At 38.5% G+C, this 11,308-nt stretch overlaps 1 protein-coding gene across 2 annotated transcripts in view; it reads left to right on the forward strand.

The window, feature by feature from the left end:
- Positions 1-5,405, forward strand: part of LOC109148381 (probable inactive leucine-rich repeat receptor-like protein kinase At3g03770) — a 29,263-nt gene extending 23,858 nt beyond the window's left edge. For both annotated transcript variants that reach the window (XM_019296194.1, XM_019296193.1), the window contains exon 9: positions 5,395-5,405. The gene's annotated coding sequence lies outside the window, so the exon portion shown is untranslated. The remainder of the gene's footprint in view (positions 1-5,394) is intronic.
- Positions 5,406-11,308: the final 5,903 nt, after the last annotated feature.

Here is an 11,308-nt window from a genome sequence, read left to right on the forward strand (position 1 = left end):
ATAGTTAATTGATGTGAAAATGAGAAGACACAAAATATAAAAAGAAAATAAGTAACTTGTAAGGATTGAAGAAAGAAAGTAAAAAGTCTAAGCTATTTTTTTAAGAGAAAAAGTCTAAGCTATTTTTTTTTTTTTTTTTTTGGTAGAGAAAAAGTCTAAGCTATTAGTTCAACCTATTACATCAATATTTTTTTATTTTTAATAAAATCCTAACAATATAGCTTTTTATATAATTTGGTAAATATTTATCATAATATCAAATCTATATAATTATCAAATCACATTCCTTCAAAAAAAAATCAAATCACATCATTTAAATTTACAAATAATAGCTAGCGATAGTATCCTTAATTAGATAGACTAAAACGTTTAATAAAGGGATTGAATTATTTCATATTTAAAAATTATTTAAGATAAGATTAAAAATTTAGGACAGTAGCTATGCCAAGAAATTATTGGTCTTAATTTTTTTTTTTTTTTTTTTTTTGGAATAAGGGTCAAATAGGCCATCCAACTACACACCAAAATGCAATTAGGCCACTGAACTCAAAAAACCTACAATTAGGTCCCTAAACTACACAAATTCATTCAATTTAACCTAAGGGTGTGTTTGAAAACCTGGAAAATGAGTTCTGGAAATCATTTTCCAAGTTTCCGTTGTTTGGATGTGCCTGGAAAATCAAGTCAACGGAAATCATTTTCCGTTGACTTTGGAAAATAGGCTTGTTTTGGAGGAAAATGACTTCCCTTTTTTTTTGGGGGAAGTCATTTTCCAACTTTTACACCAACATCACACCACCACCAACATCATCAACACCATACCACCACCACCTCACTACCACCATCACCACCACTACTGCCGCCGCCACCACCACTATACCACCGCAACCACCGCCACCACACCACCACCACCACTACCACCACCAACACCATACCACCGCAACCACTACCACCACCACCGCTGCCACCACCACCACCACCACCACCATACCACCGCAACCATCGTCGCCGCCACCACCACCACGATACCACCGCCACCACACCATCACACCACCATCGCGCCGCCGCCACCACCACCGCAACCACCGTCGCCGCCACTACCGCCACCACCGCAACCACCGTCGCCGCCACCAGCACCAGCACCACCACCATCACACCACCACCACTACCACCGCCGCCACCACCACCACCGCAACCACCGTCGCCGCCGCCACCACCGCCGCCGCCGCCACCACCACCATACCACCGCAACCACCGCCACCACCACCACACCACCGTCGCCGCCACCACCACGACCATACCACCGCCGCCACCACCATACCATCGCAACCACCGTCGCCGCCACCGCCACCACCACCACCACCATACCACCGCAACCACCGCCACCACACCACCACCAATTATATTATTATTATTATTATTATTATTATTATTATTATTATTATTATTATTATTATTATTATTATTATTATTATATAACAAATAACACCACTACCACTACACCACCCCCACCACCATAATATTTTTGATATATTATTAGTTATTTTTATTATATTTAAAATTATTATTATTATATTATTATATATTATTATACATGTTGTAATATTCTAAATAAAATAATTAAAATGTTTAATTATATAATTCTACTCATTTTCCAGAAAATGAACCAAACACACAAAAACAGTTTTCCAGAATGCAACCAAACACTGGAAAGGAAAATGTTTTCCGGAAAGTGACTCATTTTCCAGAAAACATTTTCCAGAAGTCATTTTCCTGCTTTCCAAACGGACCCTAAAATGACTTGTTTACTTGTTAATGTGATGACGTGTCGGTTTTTTATTTAAAATTAATTTTTAAAATTTTATTTTAATAATTATAAATAAAATCATTATTTTAATTTTTTTTTTTTTTTGGAATAAGGTTCAAATTGGCCACTGAACGTAACCTGAAAGTGCAATTAGGCCACTGAACGAAAAAAAAAGTTCAATTAGACCATTGAACACTGTAAAATCATGTAATTTGTCCCCAAGTGACCTGTAGTGGCAGGTTACCAACAGGTAATTAGCTAAAATTTATTAAAAAAAAACAAAAAAAAAAAAAAAAACAAAAAAAAAAAAACAAAAAAAAAAGAAGAAAGAAACATCGTCTTCCTCCGGCAACCTCAGCTCGGTGACGGCGTGGCTCCCCTCTCCCGGCAGTGAGTTGCGAATGAACGGCGATCTCTCCTCTCCTCTTGTGCGGAGACGGTGTTTGGGAGCTATATATGGCGGCGGATTTCGGAGCGGCGATGGCGGAGGAGAAACTGGGCAACAATTGGGCGAAGTCTTCTCCCCCTATTTCCGGCGAGCATTTTGGGTGAAACTTTCCGGCAGTAGGCAGCTCCGGCGGTGATAGTAACTCCGACGAAGGTCTGGGCGACAGTTTCTCTCCTCTATTCCTCTGGTCTTCATCCCTTCATATTTATTTTTTTTAAAGCTTGAAGGGATGAAGGCAACCATGGCTGCTGCCTTCATTCCTTCATTAAAAAAAAAAAAAAAACAAAACAAAAGCTTTGAAGGGATGAAGGCAGCCATGGCCGCTGCCTTCATCCCTTCATTAAAAAAAAAAAAAAAAAAGAACTAAAGCTTTGAAGGGAGAAGGCAGTCTGCCTTCATCCCTTCATGGATCTGTGTCCGATTTTTTTTTTTTTTAAATAATTTTTATTTATTTTTAAAATTTTAGATAATTACCTGTTGGTAACCTACCACTTCAGGTCATTTGGAACAAATTGCATGATTTTATAATGTTCAGTGGTCTAATTGTACATTTTTTTCGTTCAGTGGCCTAATTGCACTTTTCGGTTACGTTCAATGGTCAATTTGAACCTTATTCTTTTTTTTTTTTTTTTTAAAAGGGGACCCTTCGTCTCCTTGGCGGCCGGGGACCCTTCGTCTCCCTGGCTGGCTGCCCGGAGACGAAGGGTTCCCTTCGTCTCGGCGGACTGTTTCTCTTTTTTTTTTTTTTTTTTTTTTTTTTTTTAATTTAAAATAATTATTTTATTTATAATTATTAAAATAAAATTTTAAAAATTAATTTTAAATATAAAAAAAAACCGACACGTCATCACATTAACAAGTAAACAAGTCATTTTAGGTTAAATTGAATGAATTTGTGTAGTTCAGGGACCTAATTGTAGGTTTTTTGAGTTCAGTGGCCTAATTGCATTTTGGTGTGTAGTTGAATGGCCTATTCGACCCTTATTCCTTCTTTTTTTGGTGATCAAGAAAATCTGCAGTTAATTATTAAAGATATGTACTATGTCAATAAATTATTTGCCTTAACTTTTAAATGTTCTAGACACTCTTTTATTTAATGATCTTTTCTACTCTAAATTTAAAATATTCTAATTTTTTTAAATAACAAATTGTGAAAATTTTAACCAATTATATTAGTTGGGGTGCTCTAAACATTAAGTATGTTCATTTTTCAATTATATTTTAAAGCGACATCTATTTTGGATGGAATTTAAATGCTGGCTAGACGTATTGAGTGAGACATTAAGTTCATTGGGTGTCCTCATACTTAACCCATTATATTATGATGATGGGAAAAGAAGGTCATTATATGAAGATTGATGTTGATATCACAATAACTATTGAAATTAAAGAGGTTGTGAGTTTGAGCCTCAATAGAATTAATATTGATTCTTTGTGATTCAGTAGGTTGAAAAAGTAATTATGAGCAAATACTACATTGTAACAGAGTTTATAATACTAAAAAAAATTATTGAAGGGAGGTATTTAAAATTTTCATTGAGATGATACAAGATTATTAGTCTATTGATTTTTTTTTGAAAAGTCAATCTGTCGATTGTATTAATTAAAGAACGCCATAATAGCATCAGGCGGGATAGAATCCCAATACATAGAATGTTCCTGAGTAAAAGCTAACGAAGCTAAAGTATGATCATGTAAATTAATCTGTCTAGGCACATAGCTTAACGAAACAAAATTAAATAAAGACATCATTGTTCTGCACTGGTCAATTATTAAACCTGCATATGAGTGGATGGGTGTAGTCTGGTGGTGAATGGTGGTACGTAATACCATACAGTCCGTGAGCAGACTGGCCGAATTGATACTTCTTTCAACTAATCAGGACAGTGCCTCTTTAAAAGCCATAACCTCCGCCATGAGTGGTTAAAAACAAGAGGGTGATTTTCCATTCTTTGTTGCCACAAACGAGCCTCCAGGCTCTAATAACACAATCCCATAGGTAGTCTATTGATTTAAGGAGGTAGTTATTTAAAATTTTTGTTGAGGTGATACAATGCTAGTCTATTCATTCAAGCGAGGTAATTAACCTAAGATTTTTGTCGAGGTGATACAATACTTGCCTTTTCCTCAAGTGAGGCAGTTAGATAAAAATTTTTAAAACAAAATTGAAGCTAAGATCTACTTCCTTAGACAAGTTCAAAAGTTAAAAGTTCAACGCAAAAATGGAGTGTTTATGTGAGGCTTCGTCTGGCTCAATTTCAACGACAAGGAGGCGTCATTTTGCAGAGTGGGCATCTGACCGAGTGTGCAGTTGTGGAAACAATATCACGCTTTGCACTTCCTGAGTTCTTGGGCAAAGCTTGATATTGCTTCCACATCACACTTGGTCGGATATGCCTAAGTTTTGACTCAATCTATCAATTATGAGTTATGACAGTATCCATTTTTACCCTTCAGTTATAAGCGAAGTGGTAAGTTTGGTCACCGACGTTAAGTTTCCATCTCAATTGGAAAATCCAAAAATCTTATATTATTGGATGTGTAAAGTAAGAAATTCACATCTTATTGTCCTTCTTATATTGAAACCACGTTTGCAGCATTATTATGAGTCTTAGGTTCTTCCTTCATTACTTTGGTTTTTAAGATGACAGATGAGGGGATGCCTGATGATGGATATATATAATATAATTTTCATATGTTACTAGGATATACAATTATTGACTAAGCTAAGCTATTATAGAGTTTACAAGAGATTTTTTTTACCTACTAAAAACTCTCAAATTACTCCGTTGGTGAATTTATCATAAAAGTAACTTGAGAAAATTAACATTTTCTTGTATGTCAAAAGTTCTGGTTTGATTACCCTTGTTACTTAGTAAGTGAAATCAGAAACTTTTGGATAATGTGTTTAACGCGCTTGAAGACAATGATAAAGTGTTTCATGTTTGTACTGAGTCTCAGGTTCTTTATATGTTACCCGAGTTCTTAACAAGTCAAACGAGGGTTATTGAAATGTTTATGGAGTTGAAGAACCCTGAAATAGTAAATTGGGAAGTAGAAAATAATGTTGCAAAAATGGTTTCAATATAAGAAGGAGAATAAGATGTGGATTTCGTACTTTACCCCTCCAATAATATAGGGTTTTGAATTTTTCCTCAAGTTGAGACGAAAACCTAATGTCATGGACCAAATGCGCCACTTCACTCATAATCGAGAGGTAAAAAAAATAGATACGATCATAATTGAGGGACTGAGTCGTTAATATGGGTAAAACTCAGGGACCAAATATACCATTTCCCCTTGAATTTATATGAAAGATGCGTACTTGTAGAGCAATCCGATAAGAAATAGGAGGACCCCACATGGTAGGTAAAATGAGGCCAAACACTTGTATACTATAAAGTGAAGGAAATCGTACATGGTGGATAATTGAAGAGATGAAATATATTTAATAAAATAGGACTTGTATGCCGGTAGTTAATTGATGTGAAAATTAGAAGAAACAAAATATAAAAAGAAGATAGGTAAAATTGAAATGTACTTATAAAGATTGAAGAAATAAAGTAAAAAGTCTAAGCTACTAGTCCAACCTATTACACCAATAAACTTTTTTTATCAGTGAATACGCATAAAGGCTCGGTTTTTGTTGCCCCGTGACATTTTCAGGAGAGAAAATGTGTACGTTGTGCTTTAACGTGTGTGCTTCTGTACTTGAATTCCCCATTGTGCCCTTATGAATGTCACCGGTGTGGTTCCGGTTGGTTTGGGTACTGTGACACCCCAAAAATCCAAATTCAATTCATGGATTAATTGAGTAATTAATCCTATTTCAATTGAGGAATTAATTCCTAAAGTCCTGAAATTTAATACTTGAGGACTAGTATTTGACTAGTCAACTCCAAAGTCAAGTTGTACCTTGAGCTTTGAAGGGAGTTCCCTTGTTCCTTACACTTTCTAATGTTAGTAAGGGCATTCTTGACCTTTCACCTAGTGTTAGTATTGTAACCTAACCTAGTAGACATCTTCATTCTACCCCTTACACTTTCTAAAATTTAGCTCTACCTTCTCTCTAGAAAGGTGAGTAGCTTTTCTTCCATGCTAAGTTGAGACCTTGCCAAGACTTCAAGAGTTGCTTCGAAGATTCAACCTTTCACCTATTTGGGCATCTAGGAGGGTAAGATCTAAGTCTATCTTGTGTTTTTGGTTCTATCTTAGGTGTCTTTTTCTTAAAGGTAGGATCTTTATGATCTTTTGGTTTGTTCTTGAAGTGGGTTTGGAAAGTGAGCCTTGTGAGGAGCTTGTTGAGGCGTAAAGTGAAGTCTTTTAGTCTACAAGAGGTAACCCATGCTCTACAAAATCTATTTTACTTACCTATATGTGATTTCTTGAATTCTACTTGTGTTTTGCTATGAAATGTGAATGTTTATGCATTTGTTTTGTGAAAATGCATATCTAGAGCTTGTGTTTAGGGTTCTTTTGTGCCATTGCTTGGCATTTCCTATGATTCAAGTCATTTTGGTGTATTTGGTGAGATTTGGCATGTCTTGGACATGAATTTGAGTTTGGAGAAGAAAATCCGCGAAGTGTTGATTTGTGGTACAGGGTGTACCCGCGGGCGGAACGACGGGTGGAGGTCCAACCTGCCGCCCACCCGCGGGGTACAATGGTGGAGTAACCTGTACCCGCGGGCGGAACCGCGGGTAGAGGCCTACCCGTGGGCCTACCCGCGGGTACGTGTGTGGTGATGTTTGGGGATTTGTTCCCCGTGATTCTTTTGACTCGGTATTTGGTCTTTTGACTTCCCGATGTTCTTTTGTGGAACTATTTGAGTGTCTTCTTGATGTTTCGTATGTCTAGAACTATATGGTAGGTATCCATGTAGGACTTTGGTGTCTTGAATCGTGCTAAGTGTTCAATATTGTGTTTCGTTGAACCGTGATGTGTCTTGAGTGTTCCTCGGAACTACCTTTGGTTTATCCGTTTGATGAGCATGCTAGTTCGGTGTCTAAATGCTAGCGTGTGTATTGTTTGTACCTTCCGATTCGTTGATGATAACTTGTGTTATGCATCGTTGTTGTGTCGGGCTGTGACCCACTCCTTGATTGAGTATGTTTCATATCTTCGCTGTGATTCGTTGATTGATTCCTGTTGAGGTGTGATGCGTGTGTGGCTGTACCTGGATTGCACGATTTCGGTTTATGGGGCCTTAATCACCAAGGTACGTCAGCGGTCCTCGTGGTGGCCGTGATGCGATTATGGAGTTGTGACCTTTGTGTAAGGTTCACGTGTTTTGGGAGAGGCATGTGTTGCCGTGTGTGTGATCGGTACCCTCGTGTACTATGAAATCGGTGGTTATGTTGGAGATCTGTTGAAGAGGGGACGACGGTCCTCGGAGGAATAAGGTTGGACTTGGTGTACAGGGGTCCTGGAGGTAAAGGTTGGGGGTAGCCATAAGGTTGGAACAGGGCATAAGGAAGGCATATCAACTCGTGATGTGTGATGTCACGAGGGCTTGTGTAGCCGTGGTTGTGTGTTCTCTTCTTGTGACGTGTGTAGTCACAGAGGCATGTGTGCCTAGGCATGTGTTGCCATTTGTCGTGTCTTTATCCTTGAGTTGTTGTTGTCCTTTGGTGGTCTTGGGATGTGTTCCCGTGTTATCTTTGAGAGTGATGAGTCTTGAGTTGGTGTTTACTCTTGGTTTTACACTGTTATATATGTATCCCGTTTCGAAATGATTTTGTATATATATCATATCTATGTATGATACTTAACATGTATTGGTGGGTTACCGACATTATTCGCTGACCGGGCGTCGTCCCATGTTTATTTGTGTTCTTACAGGTGATGTCTAGACGAGAGCGGAGTCTAGTGCCCGATAGTATAGTACCTTTCCTTTGCTTTACGGCCTGTGAGTCGATGTAGTGATAGACTCGTGAGGTTTTGGGATAGTTGTGAACCATGCAGACTTTGCTGTAGCATTTATCGTTGTTGGTAAACGTGGCGTGACACCCCATGACTGGGATTTGCTTTTATCCAGTTATCTTTTAATCTTCCGCTGTGCTAGTGTTTAGTTGTGTTATCTGCATGTGTTAAGGCTTTTTATATAGCACGTTTTGGGGGGTGTTACAGGTACAACTGAAATACTGTTGTTGCGGGCCATGTCTTTGCCGAAAGCCATGTGTTCGCCGTAAAAAAACAACTTAATTCTGACATGCGATACTGTATTGTTGACTTTGCGTCCCTTGTTTCCGCTTTTACCGCACGCGCACGTCACCTCTTGCTTAAACTATGATTAGATAGCTGTTCTGTGGGTTGTGGTCTCCGAATTTTACCAGCGCTTTTCATTTGAGTTAGGATAGATATACAATTCCTCTCGGTTTTGTCTTAGGGTGCTGTTAAGCATTTGCCCAAACTGTTGCCCTCAAATTTGATGTTTCTTTGCTGGTAAATTGGATTATTATGTTTAGATTTTACAAATATACAGCCTGCATAACTTTTTTATGTAACTAATTTGATCTGCGATTGTGCTTTATGCTTTGGGCTTGTTCGTCAGGTCTTCGGCCGATGATCCTTTTCGTTTTAGAATCTTTATTATGCAACCTCTGAATCGTTGGTGATATACAGTTCACAATTTGCGGCTGTGCGTTATTTTTCCTTCTGCTATTTGTTCTCAATTTTAATTTCTGTTGTTTTATGCTGTTCGCTTTCCTATTAGCTGACTCTCCTTACACCTTGGGTTTTGCAAATATGCGCTCTTTGTTTGTTCTGGTGACTCAAGTTTCGGCGGGATTGACTGGTACTTGTACCGGCTGTTTGATCTAGGTTCCTTCATTGACTTTTGGTCTTTCGGGTTATGTTGCAGCTCAAAGGTCATCAATTCGTCTCTGGTATATACAATTTAATTGATAATCGTGTTTGCTCTGTTATGATTATCTTCTTTATCCTTGGCATTCGTGTCGCCGTTGTATTTATTTTTGAATGCTTTTGGTCGGCCGTGTAGCTTGCGTCCGTTATCCCCTAAATGATTCTAATTGCCGTTGTGTTCTGATTGTGCTGCATGCTATTTCCGCTGATGAATTCCGGCATGTTCCCGGCCTATGTATTCCGATCGTGTTGTTGTCGTGATGAGGTTCCTCATTGTTGTTGAGCCGGCGTACTCCCGGGTTTCATTTCTGCGGCTGCATTTCTTGGGTCCTGTTTACCCAGGTCAACTGTTTTTAGCCGGAATATTGCATGCACTGATCCTGCTGAAGTCGTTGACTGTTCTTGCTATCTCTTTTTTACCGTTGGAATTCATGTGTGGTTTGGATATTGTCGTCGTGCTGGTTTAACGGTACGCCTCTTTCGCGCTCGAAACGCTGGTGTGATGAATACGACGCCGTCTGCATCGTTTCCTTAACGATTTGTCATTCATTATTTCTGGATGACTTTTTCGAATCTTTAAATTCGGTACGGCTTGCACCGGCCCGGCTCCGGTTAACCAAGTTATTATAGTGGGCTTCTATGCCGTCTTTAGTTATAAATTGCAAGATAACCAGCGCGTTATTCTGTTATCCCTTTATTGTTCTGTATTCTTTACTTATTAATACGTTAATGGCCTCCAAAAAGGACGATTTCAACATTACGGCTAAGGAATATTGCCGTCGATTTTTGCGGTCGAGCAGTTAAGTTCGCCCTGAAGTTCGTAACCGTTGAGGCGATTCCCTAGCTTTTCCAATAAACGTTTCATCAGAAGAAAGCGACGATTGTTCGGAGCCATCGGATGGGTTCTTGACTTATTCCTCTGATGAGGACCTCATGCCACGGCCGTCGGAGCAAGTTGTGCTGATCGATCGACCTCAACATCTGCATACCCTGCCTTCCTTGGACGTAGACGACACGGTGCCGTCGTCGGTGAACTAAGAGGTTCATTTTAGATGGTGTCATTGTACATTGAGGGATACTAAGGTTGACAATGACTACATGGACTTTGCTACTTGTTATGAACGCGTACTCCGTTCTAGGGCTATGACCTCGCGTGCACCCAGGCCAAAGGTGTAACACCCTACTTTTCTTAATCTAATTTCCCGAATACTTAACTTTAAAGATAACTAAACAAGGCTAAGATACGATTAGCAACTTAAAACAAATCCCAAAAGAGGTGTCACCGCCACAATCACCACACACGGTGATTGCATAGGTTAGGATAAGATTCTAACTAAAGTTGAGTTCAATCAAACTGCAACCAACTTGGGGAATAACTCCCCAGTGTCCAACACCGTAAAAACATCTAACAAAGTGTTTAACTTCCAAAGTCAAAACAAACATATCTGAAACAGAGTTTATACTAACATCTAGCATCTATAAGCTACACGCTAATCTAACTTGATCGCGCTCAAGCACTGGGCCCACCTGAAAGGGGTTAACAAACGAGCAAATAGAAAACAACTCGTTAGCAGGAATGCTAAATATAACTGCACTCAACCCTGTAAAGTACTATAGATATACTTTTGGAAAACATTTGGCAATTGGCAGGGTTGTTGAAACCCTACAAATTTAATACTGGCTCACTCCACTAATTTGTAGTAGTGGCAAGACCAGGTCGAATCCCAAGAGAACTAATGAGTTCGTTTCTTAAATTAAAATGACCCGAAGTAAGGAAATTAAAGTGATTTGCGAGAAATAAATAAAATAAATAATAATTGTAAACAAGTTCAAGGATATTGAGTTCTGATTCAAGGTAAAATGAATGTTAAAGATGTGACTTAGATCATTGGCTCCTACGAATACAATTTAGATTCAAGTACTTAGTCAAAGACTAATTAAGATAGCCATAACTAGTCTTTGATCTCCCTAAATTAATTGATTCAAATTAAGCATTCAAACCAACAATTGTTATTGAATAAACTGGGGACGATAGCGTTCCATATTCTTCCAATAGCATCATTACACTTAACGGAAAACAACCAAGCCTAAATCACAGATTGAGATAGCTACAATATGTAACTTAGTCTTCCTGTCCTTTATAAGCTACTGGGTCTAATTGTTTATGACAATTACGGATCATAAATTCA

Source organism: Ipomoea nil, unplaced genomic scaffold, assembly GCF_001879475.1.
Source record: "Ipomoea nil cultivar Tokyo-kokei standard unplaced genomic scaffold, Asagao_1.1 scaffold2054, whole genome shotgun sequence".
NCBI classification, from domain to species: domain Eukaryota; kingdom Viridiplantae; phylum Streptophyta; class Magnoliopsida; order Solanales; family Convolvulaceae; genus Ipomoea; species Ipomoea nil.